This window comes from Scardinius erythrophthalmus, assembly GCF_964197995.2.
Source record: "Scardinius erythrophthalmus genome assembly, contig: HAP1_SCAFFOLD_59, whole genome shotgun sequence".
In the NCBI taxonomy this organism is placed as follows: domain Eukaryota; kingdom Metazoa; phylum Chordata; class Actinopteri; order Cypriniformes; family Leuciscidae; genus Scardinius; species Scardinius erythrophthalmus.
Window position 1 is genome coordinate 510568 of NW_028296534.1, and position 22582 is coordinate 533149.

Here is a 22582-nt window from a genome sequence, read left to right on the forward strand (position 1 = left end):
CTGAAGATCAATAATTATCGAAAAAATGTTGAAATTTCGATTCATGGACGCTAGGGGGCGCAAAATAATCGTTGTGGGAGGAGCCTATTTTACTAAAATGGCTATAACTTAAAAAGTAAATAAGATAGCTTCACCAAACTCGGTACACATGTGTATGGGTTCATTCTGGGGTCACAGTAAAAAAATCGCGACGATTGAACACTAGGTGGCGCTATAACATGAAAAAAACATGAAAAGGGCTATAACCACCTGACCGTTAGTCCGATTGACGGGAAAATTGGTATGCAGTGTCTTGGTCCAAGGTGCCATGTATGTCTATGAGGACATTGGCGTATCTCAAAAAACATGGCCGCCATTGGCCAATGAAGTTGAGCACCTATTAGACAAGGTTAACGGAGGCCGATCGGAACGAAACTCGATGGGCATGTTCGACTCATGGCCCTAGAGGTCTGTAAGAATTTTGAAAGAAATCGGCCACTAGTTGGCGCTAACGAGTTTTTTGGCTCTGTAATCACGTGGTGTTACACTTATCGTCACAAAAAGCATATCATTTGATATATCTGCTCATGCTGAACAACTTTGCCTCAAGAACCATTTCTGTCAATCAAACCGTTCATTAAATATTCATGAATATGTTTAAAACCTACTTTTGCGAACTAGTCCTAGGTTTTTTGCCCGATCGGAACCAGACCAGTCTAGGACAATTCTCTGGACTCTCTAGATCAATAATTATCAAAAAAAAGTTGAACTTTTGCATTTGGATGGCTGTAATAGGATCATTTATAAAATGGGCATGGAAAAATACATTAAAAAGCCTATAAATCCTAAATAAAAACCCAGAACTTCACAAAAATTGGTGAACTTATGTGACATAACATCATTAACAAGCATGCAAAATTTCATGGAGATCGGACGATAGGTGGCGCTATAACTGTTAAAAATCTTTAAAACCATATATTTCCTATGGTAAACTGCCTGTATTGACTGTAAATGGTCTTTTCCATCTCTGAATATATAATTTTCATATCATAATGTTAAAAACTAGTGCAATACAATTCTCTGGACTCACTAGAACAATAATTGTCAGAAAAAGTTGAACTACTTCATTTGGGTAGCTATAATAGGTTCACTTCAAAATGTGGCCTTTACCAAGTGTCCCCGAAAGCCTATATCTCTTTAATGAATGTTCAAACCTTCTTAAAAACAAGTCAGAACATGTGAAATATCACTCTGAACATGCATGAAAATTTTCAGACAGATCTGACAAAATTTGCCTCTATAACAGTTAAAAAGGTGAAAATGATATGAATATAATGACATATTAAGCCAAGAAGTGGTATTTTACTGCCCCCTGCTGTTTAAAATAGTCATGTTGTCATATTGTTCTATAATTTATATTTAGACTTTATAAAATCACTATTTTAACATTTACAATTACATTTAGTCAAAAATCCATCTGTTAAATTATTAGTATTGACAGTTTGATCACATCATATATTTCAAATGTCTGTATCTACAATATAATGTGTGTGTGTAGTCTTAGGTTTCTGAATAAATTCTGAATGATCTGATTAATAGCTTACAAAGACTTTGTGAAATGTTTATAGACCATTCAAATATATTTTCATAATGACATATCCCAATAGCATTGAAAAAACAACATTTGTCTTGTGTGTGTGTGTGTGTGTGTGTGTTAACATGCATTATGGATTTAAAATGGAAAAACTGGTTTGCTTTAGTGCAGAAAAATGGTGAAAATCAAGAAGTTTAAAGTGAAAGTGAGCCAATATGTGGTCTTCTACTGCCCTCTGCTGGCCATTCTACTTATTAATGTCTACCCACATATGCTTTTGCATTCATTAGACACTAAAAATCACTTATATAACAATAAAACACTAAAAAATCACTTATATAACAATTACTATTGTAGCACAATCATATTTTGTCAGAGTTTATCACTTCATTTTTACTGATACTTAACATAATTGCTAGCAATGTGGTAAATCATGGTTAAATCACACTAAAAACATGGTAAATCAATAAATGATACTAGAATGTGGTGTATCAAGGTAAATCATACTACAATCCTGGTACATCATTCTAGAACATAGTATATCATGGTACATCATGCTAGAACATGGTAAATCATGGTAAACTATGCTAGAACAGGGTAAATCATGGTAAACTATGATAAATCATGATAAACTATGGTAATCCATGCTAGAATCACAGTAAACAATGGTAAATCATACTAGAATGTAGTATATCATGGTAAATTATGCTAGAATATGGCAAATCATGCTAGAATCATAGTAAATAATACTAGAATGTGCTAAATTGTTGTGGGAGGAGCCTATTTTACTAAAATGGCTATAACTCAAGAAGTAAATGAGATATCTTCACCAAACTCAGTACACATGTGTATGGGTTCAATTTGAGGTCACAGTAAACAATTCTATGGAGATCGGACCATAGGTGGCGCTATAACTGTTAAAAAGCTTTAAAACCATATATATCCCATGGTAAACTGCCTGTATTGGCTGTAAATGGTCTTTTCCATCTATTATGTCCGTGGTTACATGCTTGCTAAATAAATCTTAACTTTTGATGCTTTTGTGCTTAAATGCTTAAAAGGCTTTAACTGCTTGAACCCCGATAAATGCTGCTTGCAGCTTTAATTATTATTAGGGGTTCAAGCACGAAGTGCTGAAACCCTATTGTAATTGTGCTGATTTTTAGGGGTTCAAGCACGAAGTGCTGAAACCCTATTGTAATTGTGCTGATTTTTATTAGGGGTTCAAGCATGAAATGCTGAAACCCTATTGTAATTGTAAGGATTCGTAAAACGCATCGCGCAGGACAAACCGTAAGGCCTAGAGACTTGAAACCTGGCCAGATGGTAGGCCTCAATTTGGGGACAACCTATCAGAGTATGACCCCGATTGGCCCATAGGTGGCGCTACAGCAACCAAAAGTTCAAAATCGCTCATATCTCTTAGACCGTTTGTCCCAGGATCAAGTGTCTTATATCGTTGGAATCCTTGGCTCAAGGCGGACAAAATGGCTATCTCCGATTTGGATGTAGGCAGGGAAAATTTTCTGCTATGTTGACTTTTGTCCATAACCTACTTTTGCGAACTAGTCCCTGGTTTTTTGCCCGATCGGAACCAAACCAGTCTAGGACAATTCTCTGGACTCTCTAGATCAATAATTATCAAAAAAAAGTTGAACTTTGGCATTTGCGTGGCTGTAACAGGGTCATTTAGAAAAGGGGCGTGGCAAAATACGCTCAAAAGCCTATAAATCCCAAAGGAAAACTCAGAACTTCACCAAAATTGATGAGCATATGTGTCAGAACATGGTGAGGAAGCATGCAGAGTTTCATGGAGATCGGACCATAGGTGGCGCTATAACTGGCAAAAAGCCTTCATTCTTATTAGGGGTTCAAGCATGAAATGCTGAAACCCTATTGTAATTGTAAGGATTCGTAAAACGCATCGCGCAGGACAAACCGTAAGGCCTAGAGACTTGAAACCTGGCCAGATGGTAGGCCTCAATTTGGGGACAACCTATCAGAGTATGACCCCGATTGGCCCATAGGTGGCGCTACAGCAACCAAAAGTTCAAAATCGCTCATATCTCTTAGACCGTTTGTCCCAGGATCAAGTGTCTTATATCGTTGGAATCCTTGGCTCAAGGCGGACAAAATGGCTATCTCCGATTTGGATGTAGGCAGGGAAAATTTTCTGCTATGTTGACTTTTGTCCATAACCTACTTTTGCGAACTAGTCCCTGGTTTTTTGCCCGATCGGAACCAAACCAGTCTAGGACAATTCTCTGGACTCTCTAGATCAATAATTATCAAAAAAAAGTTGAACTTTGGCATTTGCGTGGCTGTAACAGGGTCATTTAGAAAAGGGGCGTGGCAAAATACGCTCAAAAGCCTATAAATCCCAAAGGAAAACTCAGAACTTCACCAAAATTGATGAGCATATGTGTCAGAACATGGTGAGGAAGCATGCAGAGTTTCATGGAGATCGGACCATAGGTGGCGCTATAACTGGCAAAAAGCCTTCATTCTTATTAGGGGTTCAAGCATGAAATGCTGAAACCCTATTGTAATTGTAAGGATTCGTAAAACGCATCGCGCAGGACAAACCGTAAGGCCTAGAGACTTGAAACCTGGCCAGATGGTAGGCCTCAATTTGGGGACAACCTATCAGAGTATGACCCCGATTGGCCCATAGGTGGCGCTACAGCAACCAAAAGTTCAAAATCGCTCATATCTCTTAGACCGTTTGTCCCAGGATCAAGTGTCTTATATCGTTGGAATCCTTGGCTCAAGGCGGACAAAATGGCTATCTCCGATTTGGATGTAGGCAGGGAAAATTTTCTGCTATGTTGACTTTTGTCCATAACCTACTTTTGCGAACTAGTCCCTGGTTTTTTGCCCGATCGGAACCAAACCAGTCTAGGACAATTCTCTGGACTCTCTAGATCAATAATTATCAAAAAAAAGTTGAACTTTGGCATTTGCGTGGCTGTAACAGGGTCATTTAGAAAAGGGGCGTGGCAAAATACGCTCAAAAGCCTATAAATCCCAAAGGAAAACTCAGAACTTCACCAAAATTGATGAGCATATGTGTCAGAACATGGTGAGGAAGCATGCAGAGTTTCATGGAGATCGGACCATAGGTGGCGCTATAACTGGCAAAAAGCCTTCATTCTTATTAGGGGTTCAAGCATGAAATGCTGAAACCCTATTGTAATTGTAAGGATTCGTAAAACGCATCGCGCAGGACAAACCGTAAGGCCTAGAGACTTGAAACCTGGCCAGATGGTAGGCCTCAATTTGGGGACAACCTATCAGAGTATGACCCCGATTGGCCCATAGGTGGCGCTACAGCAACCAAAAGTTCAAAATCGCTCATATCTCTTAGACCGTTTGTCCCAGGATCAAGTGTCTTATATCGTTGGAATCCTTGGCTCAAGGCGGACAAAATGGCTATCTCCGATTTGGATGTAGGCAGGGAAAATTTTCTGCTATGTTGACTTTTGTCCATAACCTACTTTTGCGAACTAGTCCCTGGTTTTTTGCCCGATCGGAACCAAACCAGTCTAGGACAATTCTCTGGACTCTCTAGATCAATAATTATCAAAAAAAAGTTGAACTTTGGCATTTGCGTGGCTGTAACAGGGTCATTTAGAAAAGGGGCGTGGCAAAATACGCTCAAAAGCCTATAAATCCCAAAGGAAAACTCAGAACTTCACCAAAATTGATGAGCATATGTGTCAGAACATGGTGAGGAAGCATGCAGAGTTTCATGGAGATCGGACCATAGGTGGCGCTATAACTGGCAAAAAGCCTTCATTCTTATTAGGGGTTCAAGCATGAAATGCTGAAACCCTATTGTAATTGTAAGGATTCGTAAAACGCATCGCGCAGGACAAACCGTAAGGCCTAGAGACTTGAAACCTGGCCAGATGGTAGGCCTCAATTTGGGGACAACCTATCAGAGTATGACCCCGATTGGCCCATAGGTGGCGCTACAGCAACCAAAAGTTCAAAATCGCTCATATCTCTTAGACCGTTTGTCCCAGGATCAAGTGTCTTATATCGTTGGAATCCTTGGCTCAAGGCGGACAAAATGGCTATCTCCGATTTGCTCGCCCTTCAGGCACCAATTTTGAGTAAATTGCATTTTTTTGAAAAACCTATTTTTGCGAACTTCTCCTAGGTTTTTTGCCCGATCGGAACCAAACCACTGCAAGAATATTCTCTGGAGGCTGACAATCAGTAATCATCCCAAAAATTCAAAATTTCAATTAACGGTCGATAAGGGGAACCAAAATATTTGATGGCACCAGGGCCACTTTTACTAAAACGGTTATAAATTGTGAACAGAAAGAGATTTTTTTGCTAAACTTGGGATACATCTTCCTGAGCTCAATCTGAGATCACTTGAAAAAAATGCCAACAATTGTCCACTTGGTGGCACTATAAAACGGTTATAACTTGTGAACGGAAAGAGATATTTTTGCAAAACTTGGGACACATGTTCATGAGCTCATTCTGAGGTCACGTGAAAAAAATCATGACAATTGGCCACTTGGTGGCACTATAAAATGGTTATAACTTGTGAGCGGAAAGAGATATTTTCGCTAAACTTGGGACACGTTCATAAGCTCAATCTGAGTTGACATGAAAAAAATCGTGACAATTGGCCACTTGGTGGCGCTATAACAGTGAAAAAAATCATAACAATTGCTATAAGCGCACCCAACTGTTAGTCTACTGAAAATTTGGCACGCAGTGTCTTTGTCCAGGGTGCCATGATAGTCTATGAGAACATTGGTGTATCTCAAAAAACTCAGTATACGTCATTGGCACAATGCCTTGAAGGAGCCTTAGAAGTTTCAAGCCAGTGTTTTTTCACAGGAGTGACCTCCTAAGACTCCTGAATCCTTGCCGAGTCCAACAATACCAAACATGACAGGTTTCGCCCATAGACTGTAAAAAATATGGACAAAGCGTCTGTGACGTCACCCATAGACTTTCTGCAGAACGGTTTTGAAGCCTTTTATGGGGGGTATGGGCGGCGCCATCTTGGAAAATCTTGGGAAATCCTAACCCCGCCCACCTTCTGACGCAGCGCGCGTCACTCAGCTCGCTCTGCTACTCCGGTTATCTCTGTGTATATTTTAGGCAACGAAATATGTTATAAAACACCATACTAACTCTTTTCGTTTTCATTTAAAGAAATCTTAATATTATAGCCACACAAATGTGGTTCAGGCAACGCGTATTGATTATATTCACTGCACATAGTTTGCATATTTATAAAAAAAAATAAATATAAAACACAAACCTGCCTCTTTTCGTTTTAAATATAATATAAAAATATGAAACATTTTAATATGGTCCAGGCAATATGTGCATTTGTACTAAACAACAGATTTTGCAGTAAACAACATATAGATCATCTTCGTTGTGTTAAAATTTAAAATGACAAAACTCAACCCAGTCTCTTTTTGTTAAATTTCAGTTGTGTCAATATTAGCCATTATAAAAGTATAAGTAAAAGGTATAAGAAGCTATACAAATAAAGCAAACAATTCAGTCAAACACACAAAGTCAGCGCTCGATCTAGTCTAACAATACAACAGTAAAGTTAAATAGTTTATAAAGTTATGAAACTTCCCCTCAGCAAAAACGATTGGCCAGGGAACAAATTATAGTTTCACGAAACCAAAAATCGCCCGTTGGATATAGACAAGATGAATTATATCTCATGTTTAACCACTACAGAGACCCCAGGGTCAGCGGCGAACGACTAGCCGAGGAAAAGCTGTTCCAGGCAGGGTACATGCGCCGAGCGCCCGGTCATCATCGCTGGATCTCACAACTGGATAAAATTTTCATAAATCTTTAAATAAACCACAGATTTGAGCTTTAAACAACTACATTCTCGCCTGAAAAACTCTTAAAACTACATTTCATGATACAGAAACCGTAGTATTATATTTCAACTGTGTTAAAAAATGGCGCTTCTTATGTTGTCATTCACCTTGGCGCAGCCTAAGCTGTCAATCAAGCTGTCAATCAAAGTTAACCACGCCCTTATTTGTCATACATTTTATATCTAAATACTATCTAAACTAACGAGTTAGAAAAAAATTCACTACCCTCGCCATTGTCAGGCACTCGGAACCTATCGAAAAATACAATAAAAGTCCATGGGACCAACCTGTAAAAACATGAATTTATGCTGTGAAAACGGACATTTTAACATGGGGGCTATGGACATTTGCTCCCTTTTGGGACCTTCCCCTAGCAGATTTTCGATGTATTGCAGTTTTTCGCACTTCCGGGTAGGCTTCATTTTTCAGATGAGAATGTTGCCCCTTGGTTTCGCCTTATGGTTTTTGTAAGTGTCATTTAGAGCTTTAAAAAATTGTGGTTATCTTCAAAGCCGTTAGTCCGATCAAGACAAAAAAAAAAAAAAAAAGCTAAACAATAACACCAAAATGTTAAAATTATGATAGGGACTGACAAAAAAAATAATTATATCCAATCAATTTCACCCATGGATCATTTTGATGCTCTCACATGTTTGAAACGAACAATTGATGGATTGTGATGAAATTTGTTTTAAATTGGGACTGGCGAATCCCTGTCCGTAGAGCTAGTAAGTCCCGCCCATCCGTAAAACCCCACTGGACCTCTAGGTTGAAAAATCGTCAATGCAAGTGAATGTAAGAAAATAATTCTTTTCCGGTCCAGTTTGAATTGTGCCATGAATGTGAACATACGTTGTCTGTGAATTTTTTATATAATTTTTCATGTTACGAGTTTGACAGTATATTGTATGATTCTTTGGCTAGCAGTTGTGGAAAAGACATAATGAGAAAGACTACATGTCGCCTATGTGACGTCACCCGATAACACATTTTTCCTTCCACTTGTCAAATCACGGTGCTAATGCTGCGATAATCTATGGAGACAGATCGAGATGCCTGTGTGTTTTGTACCCAAATGTCACCATTCAAACCAAATGGGTTGTTCTTTCTTCAGATTCCCGTCTGATGTAAAAACTAGTTGTAGTCCACAAAGTGCTCTCACACAAAGTCTAACCGTATCAAACTTCTACCCGCTAAATTGTAGCATTCTTCACACGAAAAATTATATTAAAAATTCACAGACAACATATGTTCACATTCATGCCAAAATTCAAACGAGACCAGAAAATAATTATTTTCTCACATTCACTTGCATTGACGATTTTTCAACCTAGAGGTCCAGTGGGGTTAGCGGAAGGGGCGGGACTTACCAGCTCTATACTGTCAATGACCGTTTGCAAAGACCCGCCCACTTTAGTTACTGTTGCTATGTCTGACAAGCGACGCCACTCTCACACCACACCAAGTTCTCACGCAGTGAAAAATACACTGCGGATCAGAGAGGATACTGCGCGCTGACAGACAAGTACTTTTGATATGAAACAAAGTCTCACCTTTCAAATGTAGTCATTTTTTAGAGACATTTAAACAATAAATACCGTTTTGTGACTCTTTAATGTGTCTGACAGATCGCTGTAGACTCGAGGCTCAGTTAAAGCTGCTCGTGAACCGATCATCTCTTCCTTCTAGTTAATTTATAGCATTAAAATAAACATAAATGAACATATAAGGAATGTTGTTTTAAAGTGCTATGACGTCAGTACACTTTGTTTTTCAAATTGAAATCCTCCAATGTTAATCTACTAACTCTCCTGACTGCTTTGTTGGACAAAATGGCGGATTATGATTAGTCAGATCGCCTGTCATTCAAACTCCATGCGAAGGGTCAATTGAGAATGCCCATGCTCACAATCCTGATCTAATCGACAACTTTGCAGTTGCACATAGGAAAGCCCGGAAAATCCCACTATAATGTAAGAGAGCATCTTTTTTATGTATTTGGACCTAGGCCTAACAATGTGTTATCGTGCGCTGACACCATGTTTTTTTTTTTTTTTTTTTTTTTTTTTTTTTGAGGCTACTCCTGATTTTGTTAGTCATCTCATCTCTTATATGCTGTGTATGATCATATCCTGCCCTATTCATGGTAGCCTACTTGCAGACATTGCGTCATCAATATCATTAATTGCGTCATCATACTTAAGGGCCCAGTGTTGACTGGTTACGCCACTGAATATAATTGTCTAAACTCCTTATCAAAATTACATATTTACAACAAATTTGACACATATATATGGGCACACTTTGAGTACTACTAATAAAAGTGGTGGAGATCAGGCAAGACTGTAAGAAGACTCAGGCAAAAAGGTGCTATAACTGTAAAAACGCTTTAAAACCATTTATTTCCTATGGTAAACTGCCTGTATTGGCTGTAAATTGACTTTTTCATCTATGATGACAGTTGTTAAATGCTTGCTAAATAAAACTTAATGTCTTTTGATGCTTGTGAGCTTAAAGGCCTTAAAGGCCTTAAATGCTTGAACCCCGATAAATGCTGCTTGCAGCTTTAATTAGGGGTTCAAGCACGAAGTGCTGAAACCCTATTGTAATTGTGCTGATTTTTATTAGGGGTTCAAGCACGAAGTGCTGAAACCCTATTGTAATTGTAAGGATTTTTAGGGGTTCAAGCACGAAGTGCTGAAACCCTATTGTAATTGTGCTGATTTTTATTATTATTATTATTATTATTATTCTGCCGTAAAACGCATCGTGCAGCCCAAACCGTAAGGGCTAGAGCTTTGAAACTTTGCCATATGGTAGTACAAAAATCGAGGAGAGGTTATCAAATTATGACCCCGATTGGCCCATAGGTGGCGCTATAGCAACCAAAAGCGCGAAACTGCTCATAACTCCTAGACCGTAAGTCATAGACTCAAGTGTCTTATATCATTGGAAAGCTGGACGCCTGACGAACAAAACGTATATCTCCGATTTTATTTCCGCCATGATAGATTTTCCGCCATTTTGAATTTTGTCGAAAATCTACTTTTGCGAACTAGTCCCTGGTTTTTTGCCCGATCGGAACCAAACCAGTGCAGAATTGTTCTCTGGAGTCTGAATATCAATAATTATCAAAAAAAAGTTGAAATTTCGATTCACGGTCCCTAGGGGGTGCAAAATTAACGTTGTGGGAGGAGCCTATTTTACTAAAATGGCTATAACTCCAGAAGTAAAAGAGGTATTTTAACCAAACCTGGTACACATGTGTAAGACGTCAATATGAGGTCACGGTAAAAAAATCGCGGCGATTGGTCACATGGTGGCGCTATAACATGAAAAAAACATAAAACAGGCTATAACCACCTGACCGTTAGTCCGATTGACTTGAAAATTGGTATGCAGTGTCTTGGTCCAAGGTGCCATGTATGTCTATGAGGACATTGGTGTATCTCAAAAAACATGGCCGCCATCGGCCAATGAAGTTTGAGCACCTATTAGACAAGGTTAACGGAGGCCTATCGGAACGAAACTCGGTGGGCATGTTCGACTCATGGCCCTAGAGGTCTGTAAGAATTTTAAAAGAAATCGGCCACTAGTTGGCGCTAACGAGTTTTATGGCTCTGTAATCACGTGGTGTTACACTTATTGTCACAAAATGCATACCATTTGATAGATCTCCTCTTGTTGAACAACTTTGCCTCAAGAACCATTGCTGTCAATCAAACCGTTCATTAAATATTCGTAATTATGTTAAAAACCTACTTTTGCGAACTAGTCCTAGGTTTTTCGCCCGATCAGAACCAAACGAGTCTAGGACAATTCTATGGACTCTCAAGATCAATAATTATCAAAAAAAAGTTGAACTTTTGCATTTTTCGCATGGGTATATTGGGTCATAAAGAAAATGGGCGTGGCAAAATGCACTCAAAAGCCTATAAATCCTAAACAAAAACTCAGAACTTCACGAAAATTGGTGAGCTTATGTGCCATAACATCATTAACAAGCATGCAAAATTTCATGGAGATCGGACTATAGATGGTGCTATAACTGTTAAAAAGCTTTAAAAAACACATATTTCCTATGGTAAATTGCCTGTATTGGCTGTAAATGGACTTTTCCATCTATTATTTCAGTGGTTAAAAGCTTTCTAAATAAATCTTAATGTCTTAAATGCTTATGTGCCTAAAGGCCTTAAATGCTTGAACCCCGATAAATGCTGCTTGCAGCTTTAATTAGGGGTTCAAGCACGAAGTGCTGAAACCCTATTGTAATTGTGCTGATTTTTATTATTAGGGGTTCAAGCACGAAGTGCTGAAACCCTATTGTAATTGTGCTGATTTTTATTATTATTATTATTATTATTATTCTGCCGTAAAACGCATCGTGCAGCCCAAACCGTAAGGGCTAGAGCTTTGAAACTTTGCCATATGGTAGTACAAAAATCGAGGAGAGGTTATCAAATTATGACCCCGATTGGCCCATAGGTGGCGCTATAGCAACCAAAAGCGCGAAACTGCTCATAACTCCTAGACCGTAAGTCATAGACTCAAGTGTCTTATATCATTGGAAAGCTGGACGCCTGACGAACAAAACGTATATCTCCGATTTTATTTCCGCCATGATAGATTTTCCGCCATTTTGAATTTTGTCGAAAATCTACTTTTGCGAACTAGTCCCTGGTTTTTTGCCCGATCGGAACCAAACCAGTGCAGAATTGTTCTCTGGAGTCTGAATATCAATAATTATCAAAAAAAAGTTGAAATTTCGATTCACGGTCGCTAGGGGGTGCAAAATTAACGTTGTGGGAGGAGCCTATTTTACTAAAATGGCTATAACTCCAGAAGTAAAAGAGGTATTTTAACCAAACCTGGTACACATGTGTAAGACGTCAATATGAGGTCACGGTAAAAAAATCGCGGCGATTGGTCACATGGTGGCGCTATAACATGAAAAAAACATAAAACAGGCTATAACCACCTGACCGTTAGTCCGATTGACTTGAAAATTGGTATGCAGTGTCTTGGTCCAAGGTGCCATGTATGTCTATGAGGACATTGGTGTATCTCAAAAAACATGGCCGCCATCGGCCAATGAAGTTTGAGCACCTATTAGACAAGGTTAACGGAGGCCTATCGGAACGAAACTCGGTGGGCATGTTCGACTCATGGCCCTAGAGGTCTGTAAGAATTTTAAAAGAAATCGGCCACTAGTTGGCGCTAACGAGTTTTATGGCTCTGTAATCACGTGGTGTTACACTTATTGTCACAAAATGCATACCATTTGATAGATCTCCTCTTGTTGAACAACTTTGCCTCAAGAACCATTGCTGTCAATCAAACCGTTCATTAAATATTCGTAATTATGTTAAAAACCTACTTTTGCGAACTAGTCCTAGGTTTTTCGCCCGATCAGAACCAAACGAGTCTAGGACAATTCTATGGACTCTCAAGATCAATAATTATCAAAAAAAAGTTGAACTTTTGCATTTTTCGCATGGGTATATTGGGTCATAAAGAAAATGGGCGTGGCAAAATGCACTCAAAAGCCTATAAATCCTAAACAAAAACTCAGAACTTCACGAAAATTGGTGAGCTTATGTGCCATAACATCATTAACAAGCATGCAAAATTTCATGGAGATCGGACTATAGATGGTGCTATAACTGTTAAAAAGCTTTAAAAAACACATATTTCCTATGGTAAATTGCCTGTATTGGCTGTAAATGGACTTTTCCATCTATTATTTCAGTGGTTAAAAGCTTTCTAAATAAATCTTAATGTCTTAAATGCTTATGTGCCTAAAGGCCTTAAATGCTTGAACCCCGATAAATGCTGCTTGCAGCTTTAATTATTATTATTATTATTATTCTGCCGTAAAACGCATCGTGCAGCCCAAACCGTAAGGGCTAGAGCTTTGAAACTTTGCCATATGGTAGTACAAAAATCGAGGAGAGGTTATCAAATTATGACCCCGATTGGCCCATAGGTGGCGCTATAGCAACCAAAAGCGCGAAACTGCTCATAACTCCTAGACCGTAAGTCATAGACTCAAGTGTCTTATATCATTGGAAAGCTGGACGCCTGACGAACAAAACGTATATCTCCGATTTTATTTCCGCCATGATAGATTTTCCGCCATTTTGAATTTTGTCGAAAATCTACTTTTGCGAACTAGTCCCTGGTTTTTTGCCCGATCGGAACCAAACCAGTGCAGAATTGTTCTCTGGAGTCTGAATATCAATAATTATCAAAAAAAAGTTGAAATTTCGATTCACGGTCGCTAGGGGGTGCAAAATTAACGTTGTGGGAGGAGCCTATTTTACTAAAATGGCTATAACTCCAGAAGTAAAAGAGGTATTTTAACCAAACCTGGTACACATGTGTAAGACGTCAATATGAGGTCACGGTAAAAAAATCGCGGCGATTGGTCACATGGTGGCGCTATAACATGAAAAAAACATAAAACAGGCTATAACCACCTGACCGTTAGTCCGATTGATTTGAAAATTGGTATGCAGTGTCTTGGTCCAAGGTGCCATGTATGTCTATGAGGACATTGGTGTATCTCAAAAAACATGGCCGCCATCGGCCAATGAAGTTTGAGCACCTATTAGACAAGGTTAACGGAGGCCTATCGGAACGAAACTCGGTGGGCATGTTCGACTCATGGCCCTAGAGGTCTGTAAGAATTTTAAAAGAAATCGGCCACTAGTTGGCGCTAACGAGTTTTATGGCTCTGTAATCACGTGGTGTTACACTTATTGTCACAAAATGCATACCATTTGATAGATCTCCTCTTGTTGAACAACTTTGCCTCAAGAACCATTGCTGTCAATCAAACCGTTCATTAAATATTCGTAATTATGTTAAAAACCTACTTTTGCGAACTAGTCCTAGGTTTTTCGCCCGATCAGAACCAAACGAGTCTAGGACAATTCTATGGACTCTCAAGATCAATAATTATCAAAAAAAAGTTGAACTTTTGCATTTTTCGCATGGGTATATTGGGTCATAAAGAAAATGGGCGTGGCAAAATGCACTCAAAAGCCTATAAATCCTAAACGAAAACTCAGAACTTCACGAAAATTGGTGAGCTTATGTGCCATAACATCATTAACAAGCATGCAAAATTTCATGGAGATCGGACTATAGATGGTGCTATAACTGTTAAAAAGCTTTAAAAAACACATATTTCCTATGGTAAATTGCCTGTATTGGCTGTAAATGGACTTTTCCATCTATTATTTCAGTGGTTAAAAGCTTTCTAAATAAATCTTAATGTCTTAAATGCTTATGTGCCTAAAGGCCTTAAATGCTTGAACCCCGATAAATGCTGCTTGCAGCTTTAATTATTATTATTATTATTATTCCGCCGTAAAACGCATCGTGCAGCCTAAACCGTAAGTGCTAGAGACTTGAAACTTGGCCAGAAGGTAGTACAAAAATCGAGGAGAGGTTCAGAGAATATGAGCTAGATTGGCCAATAGGTGGCGCTACAGTGCAAAAAACAAAAAAATTGCATATTTTTGCTTAAATCTCATCAACCCTTTGTCACAGACTCAAGTGTCTTATATCTTTGGAATCCTTGGGTCAAGCCGAACAAAAAAGGCCTCAAGGATTTCATTTCCGGTATGCAAATTTTTCCGCCATTTTGGATTTTGTCCAAAACCTACTTTTGCGAACTAGTCCCTGGTTTTTCGCCCGATCGGAACCAAACCAGTGCAGAAATATTCACAGGAGTCTGAATATCAATAATTATCGAAAAAAAGTTAAAATTTCGATCCACGGTTGCTAAGGGGCATCAAAACGTTCGCAGGAGGCGGAGCTAATTATACAAAAATGGCTATAACTCGTGAACGAAATGAGATATTTTCACCAAACTCGGTACACATATGTATGAGCTCAAGTTGAGGTCACAGTAAAAAAATCGCGGTGATTGGCCTCATGGTGGCGCTATAATATGAAAAAAACATAAAACAGGCTATAACCACCTGACCGTTAGTCCGATTGACTTGAAAATTGGTATGCAGTGTCTTGGTCCAAGGTGCCATGTATGTCTATGAGGACATTGGTTTATCTCAAAAAACATGGCCGCTATCGGCCAATGAATTTTGAGCACCTATTAGACAAGGTTAACGGAGGCCGATCGGAACAAAACTCAGTGGGCATGTTCGGCTCAAGCCCCTAGAGGTCTGTAAGAATTTTGAAAGAAATCGGCCACTAGTTGGCGCTAACGAGTTTTATGGCTCTGTAATCACGTGGTGTTACACTTATCGTCACAAAATGCATATCATATGATAGATCTGCTCATGCTGAACAACTTTGCCTCTAGAACCATTGCTGTCAATCAAACAGTTCATTAAATATTTATGAATATGTTAAAAACCTACTTTTGCGAACTAGTCCTAGGTTTTTTGCCCGATCGGAACCAGACCAGTCTAGGACAATTCTCTGGACTCTCTAGATCAATAATTATCAAAAAAAAGTTGTACTTTTGCATTTGGATGGCTGTAATAGGGTAATTTATAAAATGGGCGTGTCAAAATACATTAAAAAGCCTATAAATCCTAAATAAAAACTCAGAACTTCACAAAAATTGGTCAGCATATGTGACATAACATCATTAACAAGCATGAAAAATTCTATGGAGATCGGACGATAGGTGGCGCTATAACTGTTAAAAAGCTTTAAAATCATATATTTCCTATGGTAAACTGCCTGTATTGGCTGTAAATGGTATTTTCCATCTCTGATCATATAATTTTCATATCATAATGTTAAAAAACTAGTGCAATACAATTCTCTGGACTCACTAGATCAATAATTGTCAGAAAGTTGAACTACTTCATTTGGATAGCTATAATAGGTTCACTTCAAAATCTGGCCTTTACCAAGTGTCCCCGAAAGCCTATATCTCTTTAATCAATGCTCAGACCTTCTTAAAAACAAGTCAGAACGTGTGAAATATCACCCTGAACAAGCATGAAAATTTTCAGACAGATCGGACAAAATTTGCCTCTATAACAGTTAAAAAGGTGAAAATGATATGAATTAATGGCATGTTAAGCCAATAAGTGGTATTTTACTGCCCCCTGCTGTTTAAAGTAGTCATTTTCTCATATTGGTATTGGTATCAGCCATGGTAAATCATGATAAATGATGGTGTGTGTGTGTGTGTGTGTGTGTGTGTGTGTGTGTGTGTGTGTGTGTGTGTGTGTGTGTGTGTGTGTGTGTGTGTGTGTGTGTGGTACAAATATAACAAAGGTTTTATTTTCCAACATGAAAACAAACATAACAGAGTGCTAGTGCACAAACAATAACCGACAATGATAATGGATGAGAGGGGAACTTAAATACACAGATCAAGACAAGGACAACAGGTGACGGTTATGATGATGAGGAGCAGGTGATGATGAGGAGGGTGATGAGGAGCAGGTGCAGGTGATGACGACAGATGGTGAATGTGATGAAGACAGAAGGTGAATGTGATGAAGGTGAATGTGACACCAATATCACTGAAACATTTGTGTGTGTGTGTGTGTGTGTGTGTGTGTGTGTGTGTGTGTGTGTGTGTGTGTGTGTGTGTGTGTGTGTGTGTGTAGCATTATTGTGTGTAGCATATGTAGCAAGTATGCATTATTGAGTTAACATGGAAACACTGGTTTGCTTTAGTGCAGAAAACTGGTCAAAATCATGAGGTTTAAAGTGAAAGTGAGCCAATAAGTGGTCTTCTACTGCCCTCTGCTGGCCATTCTACTTATTAATTAAATTTTTCCACATGTGCTTGCATTTATACTTGAATACACACTAAAAATCACTTATATAGCAATAACTATTATAACACAATCATATTTTGTCAGTGTTAATCACTTTATTTGCACTGACACTTCAAATAATTGCTAGTAATGTGGTAAATCATGGTTAACTATGCTGTGTGTGTGTGTGTGTGTGTGTGTGTGTGTGTGTGTGTAAGCATGCATTGAGTTAACATGGATAAACTGGTTTGCTTTAGTGCAGAAAACTGGTTTAAAGTGAAAGTGAGCCAATAAGTGGTCTTCTACTGCCCTCTGCAGGCCATTCTACTTATTAATGAAATATTTCAACATGTGCTTGCATTCATACTTGAATACACACTAAAAAAATCACTTATATAGCAATAACCATTATAACACAATCATATTTTGTCAGTGTTAATCACTTTATTTGCACTGACACTTCAAATAATTGCTAGTAATGTGATAAATCAGGCTAGAAACATGGTAAATCAAAGTAAATAATACTAGATTGTCGTTTATCTCCTGGTAAATAATACTAGAACGTGGTATATCATGGTAAATCATGGTTAACTATGCTGTGTGTGTGTGTGTGTGTGTGTGTGTGTGTGTGTGTGTGTGTGTGTGTGTGTGTGTGTAAGCATGCATTGAGTTAACATGGAAAAACTGGTTTGCTTTAGTGCAGAAAACTGGTTTAAAGTGAAAGTGAGCCAATAAGTGGTCTTCTAGTGCCCTCTGCTGGCCATTCTACTTAATAATGAAATATTTTACATGTGCTTTTGCATTCATACTTGGACACACACACAAAAATCACGTATATAACTAACTATTATAACACAATAATATTTTGTCAGTGTTCATCACCTCATTTGCACTGACACTTCACATAATTGCTAGTAATGTGGTTAATCATGCTAGAAACATTGTAAATCATAGTAAATAATACTGAAATGAGGTGTATCAAGGTAAATCATGCTAGAATCCTAATAAATCATTCTGGAACATGGTATATGATAGTAAATCATGCTAGAATCATATTAAATAATTCTAGAATGTGGCAAATCGTTGTGGGAGGAGCCTATTTTACTCAAATGGCTATAACTCAAGAAGTAAATGAGATATCTTCACCAAACTCAGTACACATGTGTATGGGTTCAATTTGAGGTCACAGTAAACAATTTTATGGAGATCGGACCATAGGTGGCGCTATAACTGTTAAAAAGCTTTAAAACCATATATATCCCATGGCAAATTGCCTGTATTGGCTGTAAATGGTCTTTTCCATCTATTATGTCAGTGGTTACATGCTTCCTAAATAAATCTTAATAACTTTTGATGCTTTTGTGCTTAAATGCCTTAAAGGCCTTAACTGCTTGAACCCCGATAAATGCTGCTTGCAGCTTTAATTATTATTATTATTAGGGGTTCAAGCACGAAGTGCTGAAACCCTATTGTAATTGTGCTGATTTTTATTATTAGGGGTTCAAGCACGAAGTGCTGAACACCTATTGTAATTGTACTGATTTTTATTATTATTATTATTATTATTCTTCTCCGCTAAAACGCATCGTGCAGCCCAAACCGTAAGTGCTGGAGACTTGAAACTTTGTCAGATGGTAGTACAAAAATCGAGGAAAGGTTCAGAGAGTATGACCCCGATTGGCCTATAGGTGGCGCTATAGCAACCAAAAGCGCGAAACTGCTCATAACTCCTAGACCGTATGTCGTAGACTCAAGTGTCTTATATCATTGGAAAGCTGGACGCCTGACGAACAAAACGTATATCTCCGATTTCATTTCCGTCATGATAGATTTTCCGCCATTTTGAATTTTGTCAAAAATCTACTTTTGCGAACTAGTCCGTGGTTTTTCGTCCGATCGGAACCAAACCAGTGCAGAAATGTTCTCTGGAGTCTGAAGATCAATAATTATCGAAATAACGTCGATATTTCGATTCAAAGTCGCTAGGGGGCTCAAAATGAACGTTGTGGGAGGAGCCTATTTTACTAAAATGGCTATAACTCAAAAAGTAAATGAGATAGCTTCACCAAACTGGGTACACATATGTAGGATTTCAATCTGGGGTCACAGTAACAAAATAGCGACGATTGAACACTAGGTGGCGCTATAACATGAAAAAAACATGAAAAGGGCTATAACCACCTGACCGTTAGTCTGATTGACTTGAAAATTGGTATGCAGTGTCTTGGTCCAAGGTGCCATGTATGTCTATGAGGACATTGACGTATCTCAAAAAACATGGCCGCCATTGGCCAATGAAGTCGAGCACCTATTAGACAAGGTTAACGGAGGCCGATCGGAACGAAACTCGATGGGCATGTTCGACTCATGGCCCTAGAGGTCTGTAAAAATTTTGAAAGAAATCGGCCACTAGTTGGCGCTAACGAGTTTTATGGCTCTGTAATCACATGGTGTTACACTTATTGTCACAAAATGCATATCATTTGATAGATCTGCTCATGCTGAACAACTTTGCCTCTATAACCATTGCTGTCAATCAAACCGTTCATTAAATATTCGCAAACATGTTAAAAACCTACTTTTGCGAACTAGTCCTAGGTTTTTCGCCCGATCTGAACCAGACCAGTCTAGGACAATTCTCTGGACTCTCTAGATCAATAATTATCAAAAAAAAGTTGAACTTTTGCATTTGAGTGGCTGTAATAGGGTCATTTATAAAATGGGCGTTGCAAAATACACTCAAAAGCCTATAAATCCTAAATGAAAACTCAGAACTTCACAAAAATTGGTGAGCATATGTGACATATCATCATTAACAAGCATGCAAAATTTTTTGGAGATCGGACCAAATGTGGCGCTATAACAGTTAAAAGGCTTTAAAACCATATGTTTCCTATGGTAAACTGCCTGTATTGGCTGTAAATGGTCTGATCTGTAAAATGGTCTGTAAATCTCTGATCATATAATTTTCATATCATAATGTTCAAAACTAGTGCAATACAATTCTCTGTACTCACTAGATCAATAATTGTCAGAAAAAGTTGAACTACTTCATTTGGTTAGCTATAATAGGTTCACTTCAAAATGTGGCCTTTACCAAGTGTCCCCGAAAGCCTATATCTCTTTAATAAAAACAAGTCAGAACTTAAGAAGTTCTGCTCTTAAGAAGCATGAAAAATTTCAGACAGATCGGACAAAATTTGCCTCTATAACAGTTAAAAAGGTAAAAATGATATAACATGGCATATTAAGTCAATAAGTGGTATTGTACTGCCCCCTGCTGTCATTTCATCATACTACTCCCTAATATTGTTATATAATTTATATTTAGACTTTATAAAATCATTATTTTAACATTTACAATCACATTTTGTCAAAACTCATCTATTGAAGTATTACTATTGACAATTCTGTCAAATTAAGGAATGGAATCCTGAAACGAAAGTAAAAACGGAGGCCGCCATTTAGGCCACGCCCCCCCAGTACAAATTCACTCATAACTCGAAAACGGAAAGACGCTGCACGCTCAAATTTTGATGGTAAGGACCTCTCTTGATCGAAACGTATCGTCGCGGGCCTCGGGCCTTCCAGAGATAAAAGCCCTGAAATATATGCCTTTGAACGATCAGAACTCCCGGTCCCAATCGCCCCAAAACACCGCGATGGTCTCATTCAACAAGACTCCTCAAGCACTATCTATGCTCTGAGTTTCAGAATTTTTCGCCTTTTGGTTCCGGAGATAAAAGTGAAACCAAATTCCAAATTCTTTTAATAAAAGTAAAAGATAAACCAAATTCCCATTCATTCATTCATTAATTCAATCAATCACTTCAACTGTTGCACCACTAGAAACACACCACTGTTGTCCACTGGAGGGAGCAGCAGGATTACACATGATCTTTTTATTCGCTGTCAGTATTGGGAAACAAACAAATGCTTTAAAAAGCAATCTTTTTTATTATGATGTTTTTTATTTTATTATGATATTTGTATATATTTTATTTTTTAATTTTTTATTATGATTATTATGAAGTTTTATATTATTAGATAAAGAAATGCCTATAGACAATTAAATATTATTATTATTATTATTATTATTACGGACTGGTAATACAGATCACAAAGAAATATGTGAAATGGTTAGACCATTAAAAGATATTTTCACAATATCACATCCTAAAAACATGGAAAACATATTTATCTTTGTGTGTGTGTGTGTGTGTGTGTGTGTGTGTGTGTGTGGATGTGTGTGTGGATGTGTTTGTGTGTGTCTGTGTGTGTAAGCATGCTTAATGGAAAGAACATGGAGAAACTGCTTTGTTTTACTGGTGGATAAAAAAGTCTTTCAAATGAAAGTGAGTCAATTAGTGGTCTTCTACTGCCCTCTGCAGGACATTCTACTTAATAAAATATTTTCACCTGTGCTTTTGCATTAATTTTTGTATAAAGTATATAATTACTTGCATGAAAATCACCTATTATAACACAATCATGTTTTGTCAAAGTTTATCACTTCATTTGTACTGAGCTCTCAGTTTGAACAATTCTGCCCCTCAATCTGAAAATGGTGTTATACAGAGGAGATTTGCAATTATCATTTTGTTACCTATCTTTTATTTTAAATATCTACATCTACAACAAAATGTGTGTGCATGTGTGTGTTCAAGCATGGTTAGTGTATTAAGTATTATTGTTTAAGTATTATTGTTTTCATTTACATTTTAACCACCAGATGAAGACCACTCATTGGTTCATTCTGCTCACTAAAATATTATTTTTCATTTTTTTTCCATTTGAAATATTGTTTAAACTTAATAAAATCATTAAAATAACATTTCAAATCATATTTTGTCTTTTTATAAATCCCACAGACTCACATTGGCTGCAATACTAATGTTTTTGTAAGACACAGACCTGATAGTCTAATCTGTGTGTATTGTGCATATATTATTGATATTATTACTATTGCAAATCATGTTATTGTAACTCATATCTTAATAGAATATTATTTGTAATTTTAATTCTTTATTTCTTAATTGATTTTTTTATGATTACTACAGATATTATCACCAAAGATATCAACTACACCTTCACTTTTAGTATTGATACGCTGCACACACAGCACAATCACACACTCACTAATGCATTCAAATAAATGTAATCTTAATGTGCTACTTTATTTGTACATGATTAGAGTGAACAGAAATCTAAGACTATTTTTCTTCTTTTGTTAAAGCCATTTCAGACTACAAGTAAGCATTATATTACTAATCATCTATTTTAAAGGTGCCATACAATTGAAAACTGTATTTATCTTGGCATAGTTGAATGATAAGAGTTCTGGACATGGAACTGACATACCGTGA